Here is a 27,695-nt window from a genome sequence, read left to right as displayed (position 1 = left end):
TGATCCAAGACAATCCCAAAGGACTAATGAACGAAGCATACTATCCACCTCGAAAGGAAGAACTGATATTGATTGAACACAGACTGAAGCAGGCTATTTTTCATTCTTTCATTTTTTTCTTTTACTCATTTTCATACACAAAATGACTAATATGGTGATGTTTTATATAATTGCACATGTATAACCTATATCTGATTGCTTATCACCTCAGGGAGGGGTAGGGGAGGGAAAGAGGGATAGAATTTGGAATTCAAAATTTTAAATAAAAATGTTTATTATCCAAAAAAGTGAACAAAAGTAAAAGATTTTTTTTTAAAAAAGGGTAGTAGCTTGGGATAGAGTTGTCCCTTTCTCCTTTGTGAATTTCTTAAAAGAGATTTTACTGGGGGAAGCTAGGTGGTACAGTGGTTAAAGCACTGACCCTGATTTCAGGAGGACCTGAGTTCAAATCCAGCCTCAGACACTGGACACTAGCTGTGTGACCCTGGGCAAGTCACTTAACCCTTATTGCCCTGCAAAAAAATATACTAAAAATTTTTTTAAATTAAAAAGAATTTTTTTTAAAAAGAGAGATTTTTACCTTATTCAAAGGAAGATAATCCCTTTTGTTTCTGGGGAAACCTCAGAACCAAAGGTTTTTGGAGCTGTGGAAGAGAAAGGAAGAACAAAACTGTTAGTACAGGGGTAAAATTCATCCACCCCCAAATACTGGTGTTCCTGGAGGAGCCAAACTCCCCGTTTAGAGACACATTTCTTTACTTTGTCTTCATTCAAGTCCTACCTTTAACACATAATAGCTGTGAGAACATGGACAAATCACTTAAATCACTTAGCACCTCTCAGCCTCAATTTGCTCATCTGTAAAATGGGGATAATGCCTATGGTACATCAGAGTTGTGAACCTCAAACAAGAATGTATATAAAGCACATTGCAAACGAAACATAATCCCACTCCCTGAACTGACATGTTATTCAGGAATATCTAAGTAGCATAGCCCTCTGTAGTTACCCCCTACCTAAGTACACTTACCCCCAATACATACACTCAGATGCCTCGTGCTCCTCCCTCTAGCAGAAACTTCTAAAGCTCCTGCCTCCCCCACCCTTCAGGCTTTTGGGTCAGGAGAGCAATGGAACACCCAGGAAGGAGAAGCTGACAGCAACAGTAAGTAGGTGGATCAGAGAAATAACTAGAACTTTTTGTAATACTGACAATGTATATCTGAACCAGAACTAGCACACAATTCCCTTGATTCCAAATGCTCTTACTACCAAAATATACCTTTCCTTCATCTAAAAGAATGGATATAATGCTACCTATCTCAAATGACTGTGCTGTGGAAACTGCTCTGCTAACCTTAAAGAACACTGCTTCTCAACCTTTTGGCTAAGATCAGTCCTATATAAATGTCAGTTATAACTATTGTTTAAAAAGGAACTAGATAAGAAATGAAAAAAGAAAAACAAGAATCAGGAACTACCTATATGTTTTTACTTCCTTTGACCCTTTTCCCTCCAATCTCCTCTTCACTTTGATTTCCACTCTTTTATATCACTGGCTACTCATTCTACTTTCCTCACATTGCCACCTTCTCAGAAGAGTAGCAGATGTGATCAGACCTGTGCTTTAGGAATATCACTTTAGTAGCTCCAATGAGAATTGGCTAAAGAGATGAGGCAGGGATACTGATTATGAAACTACTGCAATGGCTTAGGCAAGAGCAGATGAGGGCCAGGACTAGAGGGGTGGACAAAGCAGAGAGAAGGAGACAGTTTTGAAAAATGTTAGGTGATAGAATTAACCAGACTTGGAAACTGATTAGAATGTGATGTGACCCAGAAGGAAGGGTTAAAGGATGACACCACAGTTGCAAACTGGGATGATTGGAAGCCCAGATAAGAGCCAGTAAAATGTAGATGTATACTGACTGAGAAATAGACACACATAAGTTGGGAGGAAAGGTATTTTAGAGGGCGATCAAGAAGGTTAAATTGGAGGAAGGACAAAAAACTCAGCCAGATGCCAAATTAAGAGTGGTAAGTATGACACAGGAAGACTAGTATTAGTAGAAAGTAGTAATTCATGGGAGGTAGAATCCAATAAAAGGTACTTTAATACTTTGATACTTCAATAACTTTATGTTATTTCGTTACTCCACCAAAATTGCAGAGCTGAGAGATCACCTAGTCCAGACTGTAACTGACAGAGAATCTAATCTACAATAAATTCAATAGGTGGTAACCTATTTCCCTTAAAAACATGCTACCTCTGGAGGCAGTCCATTTCACTTTGGGGCAGCATTAACTGTTAAGAATGTTTTTTCTTATAATAAGCTAAAATCTACCTTTCTGAAATAATCATCCACATCTTGTAGTTTTGCCTTCTGAATGATGCTAAACTCTCTTTCGTATTACAACCCTTCAAATATTTCTCCAAGCTAAACACATCACTAGCTCCTTCAAATGATCCTTTAGCAGTATAATCTTCAGGCCCTTAGCCATCCTCCTGGTCATCTTCATCTGGAAGCTATCCTACTCAATATCCTTCCCAAAATGTGGTTCTCAGACACAGTGCTACATATGTGGCCTGAAGAGGGCTGGGGACGGTGAGGCTATGACCTCATTTGTTCTGGGTACTACTATTATCTTAGTGTCTAACATCAGATTACCTTTTTTGGTTGCTACAATACACTACTGACTCATACTGATCTTGCAATTTGCTATAAAAAAAACACACCACACAACTAAAAAAAAAAACACCACCCAGATCTTTTTTCAAATGAATTGCTTATCTAGCTGTATCTCCTCTCCTATTTTTTTAAAATTTATTTTAGACTTAAATATAAAATGAGGAAAGAAAAAAAAAGGCCATGTACACAGCAGAACACAAGAGAGGATTCAATATAAAACAATAAAATTTCCATTTCAAGAAAACCTATGGGGAGCTAGGTGGCGTAGTGAATAAGGCACCAGCCTTGAATTCAGAAGGACCGGAGTTCAAACCCAGCCTCAGACACTTACTAGCTGTGTGACCCTCGGCAAGTCACTTAACCCCCACTGCCCTGCAAAAAAAAGAAAAAAGAAAGAAAACCTATATACTAAATACACATTATTTTCAAATATGCACCGGCCCTGGAGTCAGGAGTACCTGAGTTCAAATCCGGCCTCAGACACTTAACACTTACTAGCTGTGTGACCCTGGGCAAGTCACTTAACCCCAATTGCCTCACTACTAAAAAAAATTAAAAATTAAAAACAGTGTGGAGATATATATATATACATACAGACATATACATTCATATATATACACACACACACACACACACATACATATACATTCATATATATACACACACACATATATATGTAAGATTGTACATGTTTCCCTGAAGGTGGATAGCTAGCACTTTCCTCCACAAGTCTTTCCATGTTTTTCCAAGTCAACCAGTTCATCATTTCCTACACCACAGCAATATTTTAACCCAGTCACTTCCTATCTGAGAGACTGTCTATGAAAGTTCCCCCCAATTTTCTGCATTTCTTTTATTCTTGGCTACATAGGTTTTGTTCATGAGAAAATTTTAATTTAAAATAATTAAAATGATCTATTTTACACTTTAATAATGCTCTCACTTTCATAGTTTAAGTTTTGATACTGCTGAATCTACTTCCTTTACATTTTTTCCTGGTTTAAGTTCCTGACCTTTTGTTCTTCCAAATAAATTTGTTATTATATTTTCTAACTCAAGAAAATATTTTTTAGTAATTTAATAGGATGACATTGAATCAGTAGATTAGTTTGGTAAAATTGTCATTTAAAAATTATATTAACTTTACCTACCCATGAACAATAAATATTACTTCAATTATTTGGGCTTTTTTTGTATAAAAAGTGTTTTATGTTTACATTCAAATAGTTCCCATGTCTGTTTTGGCAGGTATACGCTCAAGTATTTTATACTGATTAGTTATTTTAAATGGTCTAAAACAATATTGAATACTATTATCGCTAACACATAATGTAGTTTCTCTATTTTTCTTTTAAGTAAATCTCTTTTAAAACTAACTTTATCTGATATCATGATTACTATCCTTGCTTTTTTCCCTATATAATAATTTCTACTCCTGCCCTTTATTTTTGTGTGTATCTCTCATTTTTATAATGTTTCCTGAAAGCAACATATTGTTCAATTCAGATTTTTACTCTGCTCTCCATGTCCATTTTATGGGTAAATTCATCACATTCACATTCTATGCTACAATTACTTGTATATTTTCCCTCCTTCCTATTTTTCTTCACTGTCCTCACTCTATTTGCCCTATCCCTTCTTACTCCTCTGCTTTACTTTTACTTGGTATCTTGGCATCCTATTCCTTTATTCTACCCACCCCTCTAAGAGTCCCTCCCTTATCCTCTCCCCGCCTCGCTATCCCCTTTTAACCCATCCCAGATGACAATAAGTTTCCATCATTACCTGCTCTCCCCCTACTAGTTTCTTCTGTATCAATTTTTCCTTTTATGCCTCATTTGTATGATGAAATTGCTACTTTTCATCTCTTCCCATAGAGTTTTATTTTTTTGGAGTCACCCCATCATACTCAGCTCAGCCCAAGCCTTTCTTTCAACATATAATAATATATTGAATAAATATAATACTGGCAGTCATAAGAATACTTAAGCTAACATTTTCACATACAAGAAATAAACTCTGTCCTTATTGTATCCCTTATGATTGGTCTTTAATGTTACCTTATATTTCTTCTGGATGTTATATGTTGAATTTTCCTTTAAGTTCTGAGTTTTGTGTCACAAAAACCTGAGAGTCTTTTAATTTGTTAAATGTCCATTTTTTTCCAATCAGGATTATACTTAACTTTGCTACATAAGTTACCCTTGGTTGTAACCCCAGCTCTTTTGCTCTACAGGTCTTGTGTAATCTTTATTGTAGCTCCATGGTATTTAAATTGTCTTTTTCTTGTTGCTTCCAATATTTTCTCCTTTACCTGAGAGCTTTGAAAGTTGGCTAAGATACTCCTGTAGGTTTTTCTCCTGAGATCTTTCAGGTGGTGATAGGTGGATTTTTTCTATTTCTGCTTTGCCTTCCTGTTCTAAAATTTCAGGGCAACCTTCCTTGATAATTTCTTGTAATAATGTAGCAAGATTCTTTATTTTAATCATAATTTTTAGGTAGCCTGATTATTCTTATTTAGAATTTTATTTTCCAAAATATATATAAAAACAAATTTTGACATCAATTTTTTAAAACTTTGTTCCAAACTTCTCTTCCTCCCTCCCTCCCCACCCACCCCGAGAACTCAAGCAATTCAATTTAAGTTATACATGAATAGTCATAGAAAACATCCCCACAATAGCTAGGTTGTGAGAGAAAATGGTTAAAAAACAAAACTTCAGATTAAGGAATTGTCAAAGAAAAAAATTTTTTAAAGAAAAAAATTTTTTTAAATGTGTTTCAGTCTGTTTTCCGATACCATCAGTCGATTATTCTTAAATTATTTCTGCTAAATCTATTCTCCAGATAAGTTGTTTTTCTGAAGGGGCAGCTAGGTGGGACAGTAGATAAAGCACGGGCCCTGAAATCAGGAGGATCTGAGTTCAAATCTCACTCGAGACACTTACTAGCTATGTGACCCATGGCAAGTCACTTAATTCCAATTGCCTAAAACATCTGGGGCCATCTCCGGTTGTCCTGATGTATATCTTGCCACTGAATCCAGATGGCTCTAAAGAGAGTGAGGCTGTTAGACTTTCATAGCCCTTCCTTCACTTAAATCCCATTCAGTGCAATTCATGACATTTCCCCGATGTCATGGTCCTCTTTGAGAATGAAGGACAAAAGAATTGCACAGAGAAAACACTTTTTAAAAAGAGGGGACAGCTAGCGTCATAATCTTAAAAGTTTCAACAGGCTAGAATAATGGGCCAAAAAAAAAAAAAAAAAGAAGAATGGGCCAAAACTAATAAGATGAGACTTAACAGAAACCAAGTGCATACACAGAAAAAACAACAGCACAAATGTAAGATAGGAGATGGCCTACCTAGCCAGCAGTTCACATGGAGGAAAAAAAAAAGATCTAGGAGTTTAACAAGTTTTCTTATACAAAATGACTAATACGGTAATGCTTTACATAATTGTACATGTATAAGCTATATCTTGATTGCTTTCTGCCTCTGGGAGGGGAGAGGGAAAGGAGGGAAAGAGGGATAGAATCTGGAACTCAAAAATTCAAATAAAAATGCTTGTTTAGGAGAGAAAAAAACAACAACCAAGGAGATAGGACTGAAAACCCTAATTTTGCTCTATCAGAGGGCTGAGCTGTTTGGACTGTATATGGAATATACAAGTGGATGATGTTGAGAAAATAAACACCTACCAAATATCTGCTTCTTTGTCCTTCCTGGTCTTCCTCTTTGGAGAAAAAAAGTTTATTACATTAAGTGGTCAATTTAAATGTAATAAAGACAGGTACTTATCACTGCTCCTCGACACTTCATTTCCTCTAAAGTCATTCCAGGATATAAGTATTGCTGTTGATACTAGATGCTGAAAGTATTTGCTCCAAATTTCTCAGGGAATGAGCTCGACTCCCAGGCTTTCTTAGTTGGTGTTTACACTGGTAGAGAGAGCTCCCTTTCTACTTAGTAGCTATGGCATCACAATCCCATTTGTCGGCCTCAGGGTTCATTTATTCCCCAGGAAGCAGGTTCTCAGGCATTTGCCAGGGAATAGCTCTCTTTCTTTTTTGTTGAGTGAACTGAAATGAGGCTTTCTTCCTTTCCCATCACTTACCGCTTTCTAAACAAAAAGCCTCCGTAGACCCACTACACCAAAAGGCCTTCTGCCAGACTCAGCTCCCTGGTTCATGTTTCTGAAGGGTGGGAACCCAGCATCAAAGAAAAAACTGCTGGAGCACCCTGGAGCCTAACTGTGCAAAGACATAAAGGGGCAAAACAAAAGCTGACAAGGCAAGTAGATCCTTAAAGGGACCCAAAAATTCGAAGTTGGAGATGCGTGATAACCCAAGAAATCTATCAAAGAAGGACAGGGTACAAAAGCCTAATGTAGAAACAGCACTGAAGAACAATGAATGAGGGGAGCAGGCTGGCTTTTTAGGGGACAGAACTGATATAAGGAAGAGCACGTGCATATAAAGACTGTCACACCATCCAACTGTCCTGCTACTCAAAATGTCCAATTTGTGAATCCAAAAATACGAACAATTTTTGGTTGTTTTACATTATTCATGGATGCAGGGGAGGCAGCATGGAGAGCTAGTTTCAAAGTCAACAGACTGGATTTAGATTCTGTCTCTGACATATGCTGGCTGCTTTAACACTGGCCAAGTTGCCCTTTCAGTTCCCCAAGACTACAAATGTTGAGGAAGGTTCAGACTTACATTGGTAGAGGAAGTTTACTCACCTGGGAGTTCCTTATGCCAAGAGTATTACAGGTCCAGTCCCTATCCCCTCATTCACACTGGGCATTCCCAACACCAATGAAATGAAAGGTCTGGAACCTCTCTTCCACCCCTACTCCGCACAAACAAATGACCTGGAAAAGAAAAAATGTCACCCAAACTTTTAAGTCCCAAACTGCAGTCTATATCTTTCACTCATTCTGATAGGTCCTCTTTATTCTAACAAACATGCTATTAAAATGGTATATTTTGGGGCGGCTAGGTGGCGCAGTGGATAAAGCACCGGCCCTGGATTCAGGAGTACCTGAGTTCAAATCCGGCCTCAGACACTTGACACTTACTAGCTGTGTGACCCTGGGCAAGTCACTTAACCCCCATTGCCCTGGAAAAAAAAAAGGTATATTTTATTTAATTAGGTGGCTTGGATCACACTTATCCTCTCTCTCATTAGTAAAATGAAAGGCTCTGACTAAATGATTTCAAAGGTGCCTTTCAGTTCTAACATTATATGAGTCTTTGATTCTACCTTAACATAATAGCATTATACAACCAGCCAAAGATCATTTATTTATCAAACTATCTGATGGATCTGGAACATAACTAAGGGAAGGGAGAAAAGGGAATGAGTATTTTATTAAGCACCCACTGCAGGCCAGGCACTGCTATTTGCTTTATAATTATTATCTCATTTGATCCTCACAAAAACCCTGGAAGATAGGTGTTTTTGCTATCCCCATTTTCTCTTGATGAAACTGAGGCAAACAGAGGTTAAGTGACTTGCCCAGGGTCATACAGTATCTGAGGACACATTTGAACTTTCCTTCCTTCCTTATTAGGCCCAGAGCTCTACCTACTGTGACACCAGACTGAGAACAAGGAATTAAGCAAAAAAAGGTCTCCAAACAAACAAAAAAGAGATAAAATAGGCTATGGATAGGGACCACATCTGTGATTTCACTGTTATAGGAACTCCTGGATCAGGAAACCTTATACCAATAAAAGTTGGCACCTTTTCTGAAACTTATATTCTTAAAAGTTGCCTAGAGGGGGCAGCTAGATGGCGCAGTGGTTAAAGCACCGGCCCTGGATTCAGGAGTACCTGAGTTCAAATCCAGCCTCAGACACTTGACACTTACTAGCTGTGTGACCATGGGCAAGTCACTTAACCCCCATTGCCTAAAAAAAAAAAAAAAAAAAAGTTGCCTAGAACCCTGAAGAGGTGAAGTGAGTTGTCCAGTCATGCAGTATGTGTCAACGAAAGAACTTGAACCCAGTTCTTCTTGGTTTCAAGGCCAGTTCTCAATCTAGTTTGCCATGCTTGCTGCCTCATGTCAAAAAACATCTATCTACTGTACTAGATTCACTTTTTTAGTTCATAGTCCGGAATCCCTTTGCTCTAGTATGTAAAATAAATCTAACACGCTTAGTTATCTGGTTTCAAAATCAATGAGCATTTATTGAGCACCTGTGCCAAGTACAGTTTTCAGTGCTGAGAATACAAAGGCAAAGAAACAATCCCTACTCTTAAAAAGTTCATGTTCTTATCAGTCCATATCTACTAGTAGCAACAAATTAGAAGGAACTACTACTACAGGCTGGGATAAAATCTTGAAATGTAGCAACTAACAGCAAAAGAAAGAGCAAAACATTTTTTAAAGTAAAAAAAAAAGCATACACCTGAGGTAATTTAACAAATGCTCTACTGTATAACTATAACCTACTATTATTAATATATACAACATTTATAACAAGAGCACTGAACCACCAAGAAAAGGTTAAATTAATCTTCAGTTGCTTCACTAAAATTCTTATCTGATGCTTCATTGTGTTTGGGAATTAACCCTTGAACTCTTGAAATAAGCTAACCTAGTGTGCTGCAAGTTCTGAAAGATTCTACCAAACTGGAGGGGTGGGGGTAGGGCGAGCAAAACTTTGGACATGAACTCAGTAAAAAACTGTTATTTGAGGACCACCAGCTTAGCTAAATTTGGAAATGCTCATCAACAGAAGAACAGCCATCAAGAATAGTTTTTTGGAGGGATTTCAATCTGTATTAAGTACCCAAGCTGATCAAATCGGATTTTGTTTTTAAAGTCTGTTCTTTGTATTCTATTTAAAAGTGATAGAAGTGTTCTTCACTATTATAAAAAGTGCTGCTACCAGAGAATATTATACACAGTAACAGCAATATTATATGATGATCAACTGTGAATGACTTAGCTATTTTTAGTAATACAATGAGCCCAAGACAATTCCAAAGGACTCATGATGAAAAAAAAATGTTCTACATCTCTAGAGAAAGAACTGATGAAATATGAATGCAGATTGAAGTATACTATTTTTCTTTTTGTGTGTGTTGTGGGTTTTTTGGGGTCTGTTTTCTTTTACAATATGACTAATAGACAAATATGTATTGCATGATTGCACACATCTAATCTATATTAAATTGCTTTCCATCTCAGGGAGGGGGAAGTGCAAGGAAGGAGGGAGAAAATTTAGAACTCAAAATTAAAAAAAAAAGAAGTTTAAAATTTACACATAATTTGGAAAAAATAATAAAATATCTTCCCAAAAAGTGCTGCCATAAATATTTTGGTATGTATACAATCTTTCTGTCTTTGACCAGGGTCACATAGCTAGTAAGTGTTAAGTGTCTGAGGCCGGATTTGAACTCAGGTACTCCTGAATCCAGGGCCGGTGCTCTATCCACTGCGTCATCTAGCTGCCCCTGTTTATACCCTTTGACCCAAAGATCTTTGACCTAGCAGTGTAAGGTGGTCAAAGACAGAAAGATTGTATACATACCAAAATATATGGTGACTCCCACCTATGAGCTGGATCACTTTGAACAAACCACTTCACTTGCCAGAGCTTCAGTTTCTTCATTTGTACAAGTAAAAGAAGAGAAAATCTGCAGGCCGGCTTTCAATACTAGCTAGTTGTGTGATCCTAGGAAAGTTACTCTAATCCCTGCTTGGCTCAATTTCCTCAACTGGGGGGAAATAATAGCACTTACTTTTCAGGCTTATTATGAGGACCAGATGAGATAATATTTGTAAAAAGTGCTTAGCATAGTCCTTGGCACATGGTAGGTGCTACATAAATGCTTGTTTCCTTTCCACAGCCTCCTTCAAGTTAGATTTGTTGTGGATGCTTGGCTGATCATTTGCGTTTATTAAAAGCACTATATAAATCATAAAGTACTAAATAAATGTAACCTACTATCATCACTTACATAATTATACCAGTTTGCATTATCCTTGAAATAAACTCCATCACTATTATCTATGTTCTATGGAAATTTTCTTGAGCTGGGAAAAAAGTCACCCCCAGTCCTGTCCCAGAAGATTTAGAACTAGCCACAAGCCTTAGAGTGAACAAGGGTAACACCAACAACTTGGGAGCCAACTTTCCTTCCAGCAGTTTACCCTGACAAATGAGGGCAGAGCCTATTCAAAATTCCAAATAGCATATTTCAAACTGAAGAGGAAATACATTTCAAAATCTCAGCAACCCCTTGTCATATAAATCCATCAATAGTGGTACCCTGTACATATATATTTAGTGCTAAAAATAAACTGTTAAACAAATTATTCCGTTTGAGGGATTACCTTGAAAATATACTTTGGAAATCATTCTCCTAGAGATTCTGTCTAAAACACTTCTCATTGTGTAGAACACAGAGGGGACAGTGAAAGAAAGAGCACTGGCTCTTTTTAGAGTCAGAAGGCCTGTTCGGATCCCTGCTCTGCCATTTACTACTCTATGACCTTGAGTAAATTGCTTAATCTCTCCGGGACTCAGTTCCTCCTTGGACTCAATTTCTAAAATTTCTTTCAGCTCTAAATCTATACTTCTAAATCATATTCCTAATGGGTCTAAAGCCACACGAGACATTACCACTTGTGTACATCAAGTAACTTAATATGGTCAATATTAAATTCAGTAGCTTTTCAACAACTGCGTATAATTAATAGATACCCCATATTTAAGACTCAAAGAGAGTTTTCTTTTTCATCACTAGGGACAGCAATTTTTAGTACAAACTATGTGGCTACCCGGAGCAGCCAAAATCAAATCCACAAACAGTTACCAGGACAAACCTACAAATGTGTCTTTGTATTGCAGTACAAGAAAATATTCTTCTGGAGCAGAAGTTCTTAATCTTTTTTTTTTGTATCATGGACCCCCTTTGGCAGTCTCACAAAACTTACGAATTTCTCAGAATGTTTTCAAATGCATAAAATAAACTACATAGGATTACAACAGAAACCAAATATACTGAAATGCAGTTATCAAAACATTAAGGGGGGAAAAATTCAACAAGTTCATGGATGTCAAGTTAAAACCCCTTGCCTAGACTGTAAGAATTTATCTAGTCTATCAAGTCCCAGATTTGAGAGCTAGAGGGCCTTAGAAATCAATTAAATCAACACACAACAAATTTAGGTTCATAGATTATCTGACTTGCCCAATATTACACAACTAGCTATAATAGAAATGGAACTAAAATTTACGTCTCTAGACAAGTCCAGTGTTCCTTCTACTATATCAAAGGCCTCTGATGAAATCCAAGTTTTAAGAAAGTCCTGTAAATGGTTCTATGCCCTAACCTGTTTTGTGAAGAATATGCAACAAAGAGTTTTGTGAATGCTAAACCACCATATGACCAGAACCAGTATCTAAATAATTATCCACATTGATGTGAGTGGGAAGTGAAGGTGAGAAATTAATGATGCAGGTAACCTAAAAGCATATCCAAAAATAATGTATAGTTGGCTTTAGAACTTATTTTTGTACTTATATGTGAATAGAAAAAGTTATGGATAATGTCTTGGGAATTCTTAACAAGATGAGTCAGCTGCAAGCTCAATATGAGTCAGCAGTGTGATGTGGCAGCCAAAACTTAATGAGGCCTTAGGCTACATTAATAGAAATATAGTGTCTAGAGCAAAGGAGTAATAGTATTCTGTACTCTGCCCTGTTAGATCACATCTGTATCATATGTCCAATTCTGGGCACCACATTTTAGAAGGGACACTGACAAGGAATCCATCCAGAAGAGGACAATTAATATAATCAGGGGATTCAAAATCAAGCCATGTGAGATCAACTGAAAGAAATGGGGATATTTAGGATAGAGAAAAGAAAATTCATGGATAATATTGTAACTGTTGTCAAAATAAACCTGTCATACATAAGATGACTTGTTCAGCTTGACTGCAGAGGACAGAACTATGATTTACGGATGGAAGTTACAGGATAGATTTTAACTTAATATAAAGAAAAAATGAGGCAGCATGACAGTGGATATACTGGACCTCAGATTCAGAAAAACTTTAGCTCAGGTCCCACCTGTGAACACATACTGGTTCTATGACAGAGCAAATAATTTAATTTCTCAATGTCAGAGGTGGCTCTCCAAGATTACAATAGTACAAAAAAGATGCTCGACTGCACTGGTAAAGAATGTTTCCCATAAGAAAACCATGGGTACAGAACATAGAGAAAAATTTCCTAACAACTGTTAGGAACTGTTGTTGTTCAGTCATATCCTACTCTTTGTGACCCCATTTGGGGTTTTCTTGTCAAAGATACTGGAGTGGTTTGCCATTTCCTTCTCTAGCTCATTTTACAGATGAGGAAACTGAGGCAAAATTGTGACTTGCCCAGGGTCACATAGCTAGTGTCTGAGGCCTAATTTGAACTCAGGTCTACCTAGATGCTCCTAACAATTAGAGAGCTGTCCAAAAATTGAATGCAACATCTCAGAAGGTAGATGATTCCCCATTCCTGGAGGTCTTCAAGTTGACTAGATGACCACTTTTCATTGATGTAGGTATAGGATTCATGCTTTGGGTATGGGCTGAACTAGAGAAGCTCTGAAGGTCATTTCAAAAAAAAAAAAAAAACTTCTTGGGCAGAGGTGCAGTGGATAGAGCACTGGCCCTGGATTCAGGAGGACCTGAGTTCAAATCCATCCTCAGACACTTGACGCTTACTAGCTGTGTGACCCTGGGCAAGTCACTTAACCCACATTGCCCAGCAAAAACCAAAAAAATAAACCCACCCCCTTTTTTTTTGCTGTCTTTTGTTTTTATATCACTTAGATTTCCCCTGTACATCCTTCTCTCCCAGTGAGCTATCCCTTTTATAACAATTCTTTTAAAATCCAAAAAGAAGATAAAAAAATTTCAGCAAAACCATCAATACATTGAAAACCAATGGTATATGCTGTGTACACCCTCCACCCCAACCCCAGCTCTACAAAGGAGCAAGGTGAAGTGGCTTTTCATCTCTTCTTTGACTACAAATATGTTCTAAGTCTGTGGTATTAAATTTTACTGTTCTGTGGTAGTTGTTCTATTTACATTATTAAATTCATTGTATATATTGTTTTCCTAGCTCTGCTTACTTCATTTTGTATCAGATCATGACAGTCTTCTCTGTCTATTCATCATGTCCACTGTTTCCTGCAGCACAGTAATATTTTATTATATTTATGAACAATTTGTTTAGTCATTCCTAGGTCAGTTCTAAGTTTATGAATCTATGAGTGTATAATACTCATGGAAATCTGGCTTTCGCTAGAAGACACTGTCACTGGATGATTCTTCATATCATCCGAACACACTGAGCCAGGAGGACTTAGTATGCCAATTGCTTTCTGTTGCAACTTGCCGATTTTTCCCTCTGCCACCATTACTCAATTGTTCCACTTTTGAGGGTCCCTCAAAACCATTCTTCTCTATCACCTAGTCCAGAACATTGCTGCTATTACTCACCTTTCCTCCTTTCTCAAGCACTTCAGTACATAGCTCCCAAGTCTTCATCTTTACCAACTACCAACCAACTTGAGGACTTCAATATACAAACTTCAAATACTCTGGTTTCTAAGTTTATCATTCTCAAGTCCTATGACTGACTTTTTTTTAAAGGAAACTGATCGTGGTGAGGGCACAATGTGGAAACAGACCACATATTTGGAAAACTGTATAACTTTTATTTATTTTTTTTTGTTATTTTGATCTTGGCAACATAAGCATAAGCATTTCCACAGACAGAAGAGTACATAAAATTGAACTTCTCTAATATACAACTTGCATTTCAAAAAATCAACACAGTTTCAAAGCTGCCCTACTTGTCTGTCTCCTAACATCCTTCTGTTCTGTACTTTTAAAAAAAAGTTATCATTATTGTCTTTTCTTCTTTTTCTTGGGGGGGGAAGCATCATTATTTCTAATTCCCCTCTACCTCCCAAGTCCCCTCCTCCAATGAAAAAAGACAATCTTTTAACAAATAATAATAGTCAAGTGAAATAAATCAACACATTTGCCATGTGAAAAAAAATATGTATTTTAATTTGTACCATAAGTCCCATTGTCAGGTGGTAAGTAGCTTCCTTCACCTTCAGTCTTCTAGTATCCTAAGTGGTTGTTCCTTTGATAAGCTCTTATGCCTACTGGCTATTTTTTTTGGGGGGGGAGGGCAGGGCAATGAGGGTTAAGTGACTTGCCCAGGATCACACAGCTAGTAAGTGTCAAGTGTCTGAGGCCAAATTTGAACTCAGGTCCTCCTGAGTCCAGGGCTGGTGCTTTATCCACTGCGCCACCTAGCTGCCCCCTGATAAGCTCTTAAATCAGGACTAACATCTTCACTATCAGGCACCCATAAAAGATGGCCATATATTGGATATTATCATAACACATTACTACCTTTATGATATTGAGCTCTGAAATTTCTTAGCAATTCAAAAGAGTATAATTTCTGGTTTAAATTCATGTTACTTTCATGTAACCTTTCAACAACATGCAGCAGTACCCACAAGAACAAGTGTAATCCCCTTTCCGAAAGGCATTTTAGAAGACTACTAGGGGCAGCTAGGTGGTGCAGTGGATAGAGCACCAGCCCTGGAGTCAGGAGGACCTGAGTTCAAATGCAGCCTCAGACACTTAACACTTACTAGCTGTGTGACCCTGGGCAAGTCACTTAACCCCAATTGCCTCACTAAAAAACAAAAAAAGAAGACTACTATAAGGTTAACCTCTAAATTTTCTCTTTTCCAAGCTAATCTCTAGTCCCTCCATAAGGCATAGTTCTAGATCCTCCCTTCCCAGTTTATCAATGTTCCCTCTGAATATGTGGTACTCAGTCCAAGCACAACATTCTAGATTTGGTCTAGCCAACAGTACATCAATACCACCATCTTCCTTGTCCTGGACACTAGACTTCTATGACGGTAGCCTTAGATTGCATTAGTTTTTGAAGTAGCCATGCCATAGTGATCTGGAAATCAACCAAAACCCCTAAATATTTTTACATGAACTGCTGCCAGGCTAGGTCTCTCCCATCAGATACTTGCACTATCATGGTATTGTTTTTTAATAGATGTTTTTGTTTTTACATTACATTCACTTTTTTCTTTTTTAAAGGCCAGCACAATTTTTCAGCACAATGTAAGTAGTAGTCATTTTTGCCAGTGTGGATGAGTTCCTGGGCCTGAGCTCTACAAGGGGCCCTTTCTGGAAGTCCTAGAGACAACGTTAAGAGTTCACTGTTTGGGAGTATGACCAAAGCTCTTTTTCTACTTTTTAAACTGATGCATCATTCTCAGTCCTTAGCAAATCCACTGGGGTGCCACTGGCACGTTTATACATATCTTGAATTCTAAGAATGTCTCTGGGTTCCTGGGGACAATCAAGCAGTTTCCTTTCAAGTGCATCTCAAAGTCTATGTGGGCCTGCACTCAATGGACTCTCAAACATCACTCAAGTCCTAAGCATTTTTTTGGACAGATTTTTCAGACAATACCAAAATTAGAGGATGGGGGACGAGAACAAATTCTTGCATAGACTGTCAGCCATAGTTGGTTTTGCCTGTTTTTCCCCCTTTGCTATAAGGGACATATACACACACACACATATATTATGTGTATATGTTTATGTATATGTATATATATATATACAAACATATACATACACATACATACATATATAAACATTAAATTTGTTTTGCTTATCCAAGATGTTTTTAGACCCTGAATCTTTCATCCAGTGTCAGCTATCCTTTCCAGCTTTGTGTTATATCAGGTTTGTTAGGTATGCTTTGTATGTTTTAATCCAAGTCACTGATTATAAAAAAAAACAACACCTGAATATGATAGAACTGAAGGCAGAGCCATGTAATGTGCCATTAGGCATCAGGCTAGCAAAGATTCATTTATTTTTTGATTCAGTCGACAACCCAACTATATAAGTGAACCATGTTCCACTTGCCATTTCTCCACTTTGTCCACAAGAATACCGTTAACAAACTTGTCAAATGTTGCGATGCACTCAAGATAGTCTGTCTATAGCATTTCTCTAAAAGTTTAGCACCCGGGGCAGCCAGGTGGCGCAGTGAATAAAGCACCATCCCTGGATTCAGGAGGACCTGAGTTCAAAACTGGCCTCAGACACTTGACACTTACTAGCTGTGTGACCCTGGGCAAGTCACTTAACCCTCATTGCCCTTCCCCCCAAAAAAAAGTCTTCTAAAAGCTTACCATCTCTCCTTTCTTATTCCCTTTATGATTAGTAAAATGTTTTCATGAATTACTATTCCCCCCCTCCCCAATTCTTCACTTGGTGGCTAACTTTTTGGTGATAAACTTCTACAACTTTAATTAGGATAGGTTCCTAACAGTCCACACAGTCCATTATTAGGATTGTACCAGTCTAGTATCCCTATCATTAATTTCCCTCTTGAATTCCTTTAGGTTTTGTTGTCAATAACACTTATTTGGCACTTAATCATATGCTTCCTAGTATTTTCTTTTTAAACTATTACACGTATGTGCTATCTTCTAAGCTACAGAGTAAGGCTTTGCCACTAACCAGCTATGACTTCAAGCAAATTATTCTCATTTCCTTGGATCTCAGTTTCTTATTGATAAAATAAAGGGGTTAGATTAGATTATCTCTAATGTCCCTATACTAGCTCTATGTCTATATTTTAAGTTCCTTAAGAGTAAGATCTAGCTAAGTCTTAAACTTCTTTAGTATTTCCCATGATGCTATAAACCTACTTTGTTCTCAAATATTTACTGAATGAATATAGGTGTTTTAAATCTACAAGAAGTAAAGTCAGAATGTGAAAAAGATGGACTAGAAGAATGAGGATGGGTTAACTTCACCAAGTAGATCTAGTTTTAATTTTTAGTTTTTTAGGAGGCCACAATATCCAACCTACACAAAAGCTGCTCTTTCAAAGAGAAAATGCCCTTATCCTTCTATTTCTCCCACCTTCTCACTCATATTAGATCTATTCTTTGCAAATTAGAAACAAATATGCTAATTAATTGACTGGGTAACAGCTAAACAAATTATGATACATGAATATAATGGAATATTACTGTGCTGTAAGAAATGACAATATGAAAAATACAAAGAAATACATGGAAAGACAATAGCTAATAAACGGTGAAATAAGCAGAACAGGAAAACAGTACACACAATGACAACAACATAAATGTAAACAATAATCACCAAACAACTGAAAGTGAATGTCATAAAATTTACAAAGAATAAGTGTGGTCTCAAAGAAGGGATATGAGAAGATATCTCTCTCTATTCTTTTGTGGAAGCAGGACTCCCTACACAGGGGTGGAACACTGCATATACGTTCAGCTTTTTTTTCAATGTACAGTTTTTCTGATTTTTTTTTACTCTTCTTCCTCTTTCTTTTGAGAAATATTCATTGTCTCTGGAAAAGGAGAGGGGGACAGATACAGGGGGAAATATAGGCAATGTAAAAAATAAAAGATGACAATAAAAATTTATTTTTTTAAGTCCACAATAAAAACACACAGATTTTAAAATCTACTCTTTGCCTTTCTTATGATCTCTGATCCCTTGGTGCATCCTTATTCTCCGAGGTCATCTACCTCATTTTGTCTTTACTTGTCTCCAAACTCAGCCCTGATCTTATGGGATTGTCTCAGCATGAGTTTGTCGTGCCAGACATATTGTCCCTTTGCCCCTTTTTGTATCCCCAGCACTTAGCACAGTACCTGGCACATAGTAAGTGCTTAATAAATGTTTTTTATTTATATGTGGTGTAAGCAAGAGTGCGGAACTGAGGATCAGCATCAAGATGATATACATGAATGATGTACCTTCAACAGAAATAGGAAACTTTGGAATAGAGGTGGTTTTAGGGAAAAGGACACTAAGTCTGCTCTGCTTTTGAAATTTCTGAGGGTTATACAGTTTTAAATGTTCAACAGGTAGACAGATGGTGATGCAGGACAGGAGCTCAGCAGAGGGACTAGGGCTGGATATATTGATTTCAGAATCATCTGCAGAGAGATAATAATTGAACCCAAGGGAACTGATGAGATCACTGAGAGAGAAGAGAGCCCAGTACAGAGCCTCGGGGAACACCCTAGGTAGTGGCCATGATAAAAATGATGACCTAGCAAAGGACAATGAGAAGGAGCAATCAGACAGAGGGAGAACCAGGAGAAAGTAGGTCACAAAAACCTAGAGAGGAAAGAATATCCAGGAGGAGTGAGTGGTGAACAGCATCGAATGCAGCAAAGTCAAGGATGAGGACTAAGAAGAGACTAGCAGATTGTACAACTGAGGGATTACTCTTAATTTTGAGAGACTTCAGTTTAATGATTAGAGTGAAAGAGTGTGAAGGTTTAAGGAGTGAGAAGAAATCTAGGCAGCAAATGAAAATATTTTTTTCTGTTTACAGCCTGAAAAAAGGTACGGTCTAGTTAAAGTTTTTTAAGGATATGGAAAGCTTGAGCATGTTTAAAGGTGGCTGGGAAGGAAAAATTAGATAGAAAGAAGTTGAAGATTCAGAGGTGGAGGATGATCTTGGCTGTGATCTGTTAGAGTGTATGATGATGGGATGGGATTATGTGCACACATAGAAGGGTTGACAAAAAGGGTTACTTCATTATCAGAAAGAGCCAAAGATGATGTCAAGAGGTTCTGAGATGATGAGAATTAGAAAAGAATGGCAGGGAAGTTAGGTGGCGCAGTGGATAGAGCACCGACCCTGAAGTCAGGAGTACCTGAGTTCAAAGCCGACCTCAGACACTTAACACTTACTAGCTGTGTGACCCTGGGCAAAGTCACTTAACCCCAATTGCCTCACTTAAAAAAAAAAAAGAATGGCAAATGCCCTCAACTTTCCTTTTTTTTCCTCCCTTTTGTGGGGCAATGAAAGTTAAGTGACTTGCCCAGGGTCACACAGTTAGCAAGTGTCAAGTGTCTTAGGCTGGATTTGACTTTAGGCACTCCAGAATCCAGGGCCTGTACTTTAACCACTTCACCACCTAGCTGCCCACTCAATTTTCTCAATAAAATGAAAAGACAAGGTCCTCAGCTAAGAAAAGGGTGAGGGGGGCGCAGTGCATAGAGCACCAGCCCTGGAGTCAGGAGTACCTGAGTTCAAAGCTGACCTCAGACACTTAACACTTACCAGATGTGTGACCCTAGGCAAGTCACTTAACCCCAATTGCCTCCATAAATAAATAAATAAACAAATAAATAAAAAAGAAAGAAAGAAAAGGAAAAAAAAGAAAAGGGTGAGGGCACCTATCAGATTGGCTAATATGACAAAAAAGTAAAATAATAAATGTTGGAGAAGCTGTGGAAAAATTGGAACTCTAATGCATTGTTGGTGGAGTTGTGAACTGATCCAACCATTCTGGAGAGCAATTTGGAACTATGCCCAAAGGGCTATGGCACTGTTCATACCCTTTGACCCAGTAATACCACTATTAGGTCTGTATCCCAAAGAGATCATAGAGGAGGGAAAAGGACCCACATGTACAAAAATATTTATAGCAGCTCTCTTTGTGGAGGCAAAGAATTGGAAATTGAGGGAATGCCCATCAATTGGGGAATGGTGAACAAGTTGTGGTATGTGAATATCATGGAACACTATTGTGCTGTAAGAAATAATGAGCAGGCAGATTTCAGAAAAACCTGGAAAGATTTAAGTGGACTGATGCTGAGTGAAGTGAGCAGAAGTAAGAAGGAGAACATTATACACAGTAACAGCAACATTGTGTGATATCAACTGATAGACTTGGCTCTTCTCAGCAGTGCAATGACCTAAAACAATTCCAAAGAACTCATGATGGAAAATGTTCTCCACATCCAGAAAAAAGAATTGTGAATTCTGAATGCAGATTGAACCATACTGTTTCTACTTTTTTGAGGTTTTCCCCTTTTGTTCTGATTCTTCTTTCACAACATGACTAATGCAGAAATGTGTTTAATGTGATTGTACATATATAGCCTATATCAGATTGCTTTATGTCTTGGGGAGGGGGGAGAGAAGGGAGGGTTGGAGAAAAATTTGGAACTAAAAATCTTATGAAAACAAATGTTGAAAACTATCTTTACATGTAACTGGAAAATAATAAAATGCTTTTATGATTAAATTTTTAAAAGGTAAGGGGAAGGGGCAGCTAGGTGGCATGGTGGATAGAGCACCAGCTCTGGAGTCAGGAGACCTGAGTTCAAATCCGGCCTCAGACACTTAACACTTACTAGCTGTGTGACCCTGGGCAAGTCACTTAACCCCAATTGCCTCACTTATTTAAAAAAAAAAAAGGTAAGGGGAAAGTATAGGATACTAGGTTACAGAAGAGAAAATCTGGAATAGTTTCAATTAACAAGCATTTATGAAGTGTTTATTTTATGACATGAACTATGCTAAGCACTGTGAACACAAAGAAAGGCAAAGACACTAAACCTGCCATTAATGAACCCACATTCTTTTTTTTTTGGTGGGGCAATGAGGGTTAAGTGACTTGCCCAGGGTCATACAGTAAGTGTCAAGTGCCTAAGGCCGGATTTGAACTCAGGTCACTGTGACACCTAGCTGCCCCCTGAACCCACATTCTTTTTTTTTTTTTAGGGAGGCAATTGGGGTTAAGTGACTTGCCCAGGGTCACACAGCTAGTAAGTGTTAAGTGTCTGAGGCCGGATTTGAACTCAGGTACTCCTGACTCCAGGGCTGGTGCTCTATCCACTGCGCCACCTAGCTGCCCCTGAACCCACATTCTAATACATGGAATACATAACTATGTACACACAAGATACATTTAGAGTAGACAGAAGTTAATCTCTAAAGAAGGGCACTGGGGGTGGGGAGAAAATGAGATAAGGGAATCAATTAAGGAGAAATAAAAGAATTGCCTTAGTGTATTGAGGGCCCCACTGAAGTAGGACATCAATTTATAGTGTATCCTGACTACCTCTTCAATGTTTCACTAGTTATAGACCTAGAATCTCTTTTCTCCTTCCCCTTCTTCCTTCTCCTCCTCTTCCTCAAAGCCCACCACCATCACCATATTCAACCTAAGAATCCTCCTCCTTTGGTAATCCCTACCACCTGGGATGCTCTATTCCTGTACCAGGACTCCTAAGCATCACTGAGGGGAAAAAAATTAAAAGCTCACCAAATTTATACAGTTTTACCCATTCAAAATTTCTCACATATAACTTTAGCTGGGCCCTGGATACTGTGTGACACTTAGAGAATCCAGAGTAGTAAGAAGCCTTAAGAGATCTAATTAAACATGGGCCAACAGATGTTTAGAGATCTAAAATCAGTCACACAGGTGTCAGGGCTCAGATTTTAACCCAATACCTTATTCCAAATCCTATACTGTTCATATTATTCCACACATCTCCTCTTTCTTCATTATCTCCTCTAGCCTTCTACTCTTTTGCAGACTCTCTATCTTATTCCCATTTGTGTCTCTACCAAATATTTTTTCCCTCTCCCTTTCCCACCTGTCATCCTATCCAACAAAAAGCAGATGACCTAAGACTGAAAACATCTGAAAAGGATTCCCTTGGCTTTCTTCAGTTTCTCAGGAGAACAACAAAAGTTTCTTAGCAGCATCACCTACTTTCTTTTCCCTCTAGTCACAGAAAAGGAATAGATGAACAGAATCTATTAGTGCTTACCATACGACAACCACCATGCTAAAGTACTGAGGATACAAATACATTCCCAAACCATATGGCTCTCCCTCTGGCCAACCTCCTCAAACTCCTTCCCATTAGAACCAAGCTCCTTAGAGATGCTCAATTTTAACAGATGTGTCTTCCTCTCATCTTGCCTGGAACCAAGCCCTCATGTAATCCCTTGCTGTTTCCAAATCATGCCTTCACAGGCATTCCCCACCCCCTTTATGCATGGTCATCTACCATTATTAGAGTGTAAGCACCTTGTGGTCAGAGACTGTCTTGATTGCTCATATTTGTATCCCCAGAACTTAGCACAGTATCTGGCAATAATGCTCATTCATGCATTCCTTCAAAACAAGATAGTTATTGCTTTCATGGAGCACATGTTCTGATGGAGGAAACAATACACATAGGCAAGTATTGACCAAGGAAGAGAGTTATAATCTAGATTACTACAATCACTCCTAAATTATACAACTAGATGTATTTTTTGTGGATTATTTAGTCTAATACCCTCATTTCAGTAAGAATGTTGAGACACAGAAAATAAAATGGCCTGTCCACAATGTAAGTTAGTGGTAGAGCAAGCACTTGAATCCAGTCGTCCAGACATTGAGAAACTACAATAATTTTGTAGTTTATACTGGAAAAGCACAGGAATATTTTAAGTAAAATTTTATTAGGTGAACAGATCTAGTAAATAGTCATTAACTACTCTGTCAAAAAGCAAGAGTTCTCTGGCATGAGGGCCATATTTTTAAGAAGTACCATCAAGAAACAGGAAAAGGGAATTGGGTACTCCACAGAAGGGAAAGGGGAAACAACCTCTTTTAGGCTGAAGTCAGAAGATGCTAAACCAATTTCTCTAGAGTTTAGAGGATTCTTCAATAATTGACCCATTTGAGGTCACAGCCCATCATCTAATGAGATAGTGTTATAAGTGGACTGACTCATAACATAAGATGTGTGGCTTCTAAAACCTATTTGTGACCAGAATTATTAAGTATGCAATAGTATTATGTCTTAAAAAAAGGTACACATATTAATTTTAAAATATTTTATTGCTAAAAAAAAATGCTAACCATCATCTAAGGCTTAAATGAGTAGTAATCTTTTTGCTGGTGGAGGGTCTTCCCTCAGTTGATGACTGCTGAAGGTTGAGGTAGTTGTGGCAATTTCTTAAAATATTACAACAATGAAGTTTGTCATATCAATTAATTCTTCCTTTCACTTGGAAACTTAGAGGGCATTTGTAGGGTTCTTTTCTTTTCTTTTCTTTCTTTTTTGGTGAGGCAATTGGGGTTAAGTGACTTGCCCAGGGTCACACAGCTAGTAAGTGTCAAGTGTCTGAGGCCGGATTTGAACTCAGGTACTCCTGAATCCAGGGCCAGGACTCTATCCACTGTGCCACTTAGCTGTCCCATGTAGGATTCTTAATTGGCTTAATTTCAATATTGTGGCATCTCACAAAATAGGGAAACCCAAAGAGAAGGAGAGAGACAGGGAACGGCTGGTGAGTAGAGCAAGTCAGAACAAACACAACATTTATTAATTAAGTTCACTATCTTCTATGGGTATGGTCCGTGGTGCCCCAAAACAATTACAATAACATCAAAGATCACCAGTCACTATAACAGATGTAATCATAATGAAAAAGTTCAAAATATTTCAAGAACTGCTGAAATGTTACAGAGACATGATATGAACACATGTGACACACTTGCTTGACATAGGGTTGTCACAAACCTTCAATTTGTAAAAAACACAACGTCTGCAAAGCACAAGAAATAGAGGTGTGCCTATAGTTTCAATTTATGAGATTTTACCTTTAAGGTTAATCAATCAAGTTTCCCTAGAACATTGCCCTTGCTATTGTCTGTCCATCAGGGAGGTGATGTCATAACTTGTAGTGAATTGGATTTAAGTGAGGCAGGGCCGTGCAAAGTCACCAGCCTCACTCTCTCCTCCAGAGCCATTAGGGTCCAGTGACAAGATATAGATCTGGATGACTGGAGATGGCCCTGATGCAACTTCAGTCTTTTTAAACTAAGGTCTTTTACAGGTCTCAGTTTGCCTGAGGCAACACCCATTTTCAGTGATTAAGGCTAAGTAAGAAATGAGGCAAAGAATGGCCTCTTTTACCTAGTCAAAAAGAAAAATCAGGGAGCAGCTAGGTGGTACAATGGATAGAGCACTGGCCCTGGATTCAGGAGGACCCAAATTCAAATCCACCCTCAGGCACTTGACACTAGCTGTGTGATCCTTGGCAAGTCACTTAACCTTCATTGCCCTGCCTCCCCCCCCCCCAAGAAAAATCAATCAATCAATTAATTAATTAATTAGTCCACCAGAATGTAGGTGGTAGGAGAAGTTATAATGGTAGAGGTAGTTACAAGACAAAAGCCTGACCATTAGGCAAGTTTCTCTGGAATGTGGGTGGTGGGTGAAGCTATATGGGTAAGGGGAATATTAAATCTAGTTTGATTAAGTCTTAGCAAAATAGAATTTAAAAAATCAGTTTTCAATTTCACATCCCATTGACTGCAGACTAATACTACCACTTGAGAACTGATCTCATCTCTCAATGGGGAGAAGCTGAGATGACACTTATCCCACCTCCTCATTGAAACATCTAACCAATAAGACACACCTATGTTGTTCCATAGTTTGCTATCACTATACAGGATCCTCAGTGTCTTTGATCATCAAGAGAAGCCACTAACCCCATTTACTGGCAACTGCTAGCCTTACTAATAAATGGATTGTGTTTGGAACTTTGTCTCTCAAAATTTCTTTCCTGCAACAAATCTTCAATCTTTCCCTATCTACTGGCTTCTTCCATACTGCCTACAAGCATGCCCATGAGATCTCCCCCATGCTAAAAAAAACAAAACAAAAAAACCAAAACCCAACAACTCTTTATTTGATCTTACTGTCCCTGCTAGCTATTACTTTATATATTTCCTCTCCATCTCTGCTAAACTCCTTAAAAAGGGTGTCTGTGGGGGGCAGCTAGGTGGTACAGTGGATAAAACACTGGCCCTGGATTCAGGAGGACCTGAGTTCAAATCCGGTCTCAGACACTTGACACTTACTAGCTATGTAACCCTGGGCAAGTCACTTAACTCTCATTGCCCCACAAACTCTCTTCTAAACCTCCTATAATCTAGCCTCCTACCTCATCATTCAATTGAAACTGCTCTTGCCAAAGTTACTAATAATCCTTTAGTTGCCTTTTCTCAATCTTAAACCCTTTTCATCTCTGCAACATCTCCTTTGGGATTTTTTTTTTCCCTCTTGGGATTTTTCTCTCTATTCTCTCAGTTTTTGAAACACTGATCTCTTGGTTTTCCCCCTACTTGTCTGGCCACTCCTCAAGCTTCTTTGCTGAATCATCATCCAGATCATGCCCACTAACTATGAGTATTCCCTAAATGCTCTGTCCTTGTCCCTCTTCTATCTCCTGGTGATCTCATCAGCCCTCGTGGTTGGTTCAATGATATCTACACAGATGATCTACAAATCTGTTTCTCTCTTCTGAGATACTTGCATTTCCAATTGCTCATTGGACATTTCTAACTGGATATCCTCATGATATCTTCAAAATTAACACGCCCCAAACAGAATTTATTATCTTTTCCCCAAAACTCTTCCTTCTTTCCAACTTTCCTATTACTGCCAATGGCAACGCCATCCTCCCCAACACGAGATTTACAAACTCAGTCATCCTAGACTCTTAGGTCTCATTCACTTCACATATCTAAACACTTGCCACATCCTTCTGTTTCTACTTCCACAACATCTCTCATATATGTATCTCCTTATCTTTAACTCATTGTCTATTTGCCAGTCGGCTGTCAAGATGATCTTTATTTGGCCCTTATTTGGCATTTAAGATTCTTCACAACATGGCTTCTTCCTACCTTTCTAGTCTTCTAACACTTTACTCCTCTTTCATGCATTCTATGATCCAACAATACACATCTACTTGCTGTTCTTCAAATATGACTCCCTCTCTTCCATCTCTGTGCCTTTTCTTTTCTTTTTTCAGGGCAATGACTTGCCCTGGTCCTTTATCCACTGCACCACCTAGCTGCCCTCTCTGTGCCTTTCCACTGCTGGATATTCCCCATGCTTGCAATGCTCTCCCCTCTCATCTCAGCCTCTTGGCATTCCTGGTTTCCTTCAAGACTTAGTTCAAATACTATTTTCTGCAAGAGGCCTTTCCTGGTCCTTTTGCCTTGCCCTCCCCCCCCCTTTCTGCTAATGCCCTTTCTCAGGGATTACCTTCCTTTTGCTCTGTATATATCTTGTCTATAAGTATTACTTTACAAGTTGTCTTCTCCATCCTAATGTGAGCTCTTTGAGAGCAGAGACTATGGGGTGGGTTGGGGGTTTTTGTTTGTTTCTGGTTGTTTTTTCTGGGGGGGGGGAGCTGAGGAGTTTCTCTGTATCTACAGTGCTCAAGCACAGTGCCAGACCCACAATTATCACAATAAATGCTTATGGATCAATTAAACTAATGGCTAAATAAATTCGGAGCTTAATTAAGACTTTTTAAGTCTTTTTAAAAAACTGCCTCTATTCCTAAAATTAGGAAGCAGTCAGAATTTATATGCATCTAAATTGAATAAAGTAACCATTGTATCAAACAAAATGTATCAACAGAAAAATAAAATTAAAAGGGATTATATAGGGGCAGCTAGGTGGTGCAGTGGATAAAGCACCAGCCCTGGATTCAGGAGGACCTGAGTTCAAAACCAGCCTCAGACACTTGACACTAGCTGTGTGACCCTGGGCAAGTCACTTAACCCTCATTGCCCTGGAAAACAAAACAAAACAAAACAAAACCAACAAAAAAAGGGGATTATATTTCTGTGCAAAAAAACTCAAAACCCATTTAATGAACAACTAATATATTCAAAGCACTTAATTTCCAGTGCTCATGTAGTACAGAGATAAGTTAAAACATAAGATGCAGATGCAGCTTACCATCCAATAGAAGAGAGAAGAGATATAGACAAATCGTTATGATAAGGCAGAATGAAATAAGTTCAAATGAGTAGTCTAAAACAAAATGCAATGATAAATTTGAGAAAAGAGAGAATACTTCAGGAGAAGGCTTCATGGAGTAAGTAGCATATGTACTGAGTTTTGAATGAAGTAAGAAGTTTCACATGGAGATGGAGGCAGGGAAGACAAGAGAAAACATCAAGACCTTCCTGGTATGGAGGGTAGCAAGATTAAAGAAAGAAGAAGGCAGGATGAGAA

At 38.2% G+C, this 27,695-nt stretch overlaps 1 protein-coding gene across 7 annotated transcripts in view; it reads right to left on the bottom strand.

Annotated features, from left to right (window-relative positions):
* The window catches only part of CDIP1 (cell death inducing p53 target 1), a 45,154-nt gene that overhangs the window by 14,715 nt on the left and 2,744 nt on the right, over nt 1-27,695 (bottom strand). For 2 of the 7 annotated variants that reach the window (XM_043965749.1, XM_043965733.1), the window contains exons 2-3: nt 7,440-7,571; nt 581-644 (exon numbers count right to left, since the gene is read on the bottom strand). The gene's annotated coding sequence lies outside the window, so the exon portion shown is untranslated. Of the gene's footprint in view, nt 1-580; nt 645-3,021; nt 3,056-3,185; nt 3,203-6,393; nt 6,429-6,489; nt 6,514-7,439; nt 7,572-27,695 lie in introns of those variants that run through there. The other 5 variants (XM_043965739.1, XM_043965772.1, XM_043965781.1 and 2 more) reach the window with 5 other exon arrangements.

This window comes from Dromiciops gliroides, chromosome 1 (assembly GCF_019393635.1).
Source record: "Dromiciops gliroides isolate mDroGli1 chromosome 1, mDroGli1.pri, whole genome shotgun sequence".
Classification (NCBI taxonomy): Eukaryota; Metazoa; Chordata; class Mammalia; order Microbiotheria; family Microbiotheriidae; genus Dromiciops; species Dromiciops gliroides.
The sequence above is the reverse complement of the archived record's forward strand: the minus strand, read 5'-3'. Positions and strand labels throughout refer to the sequence as shown.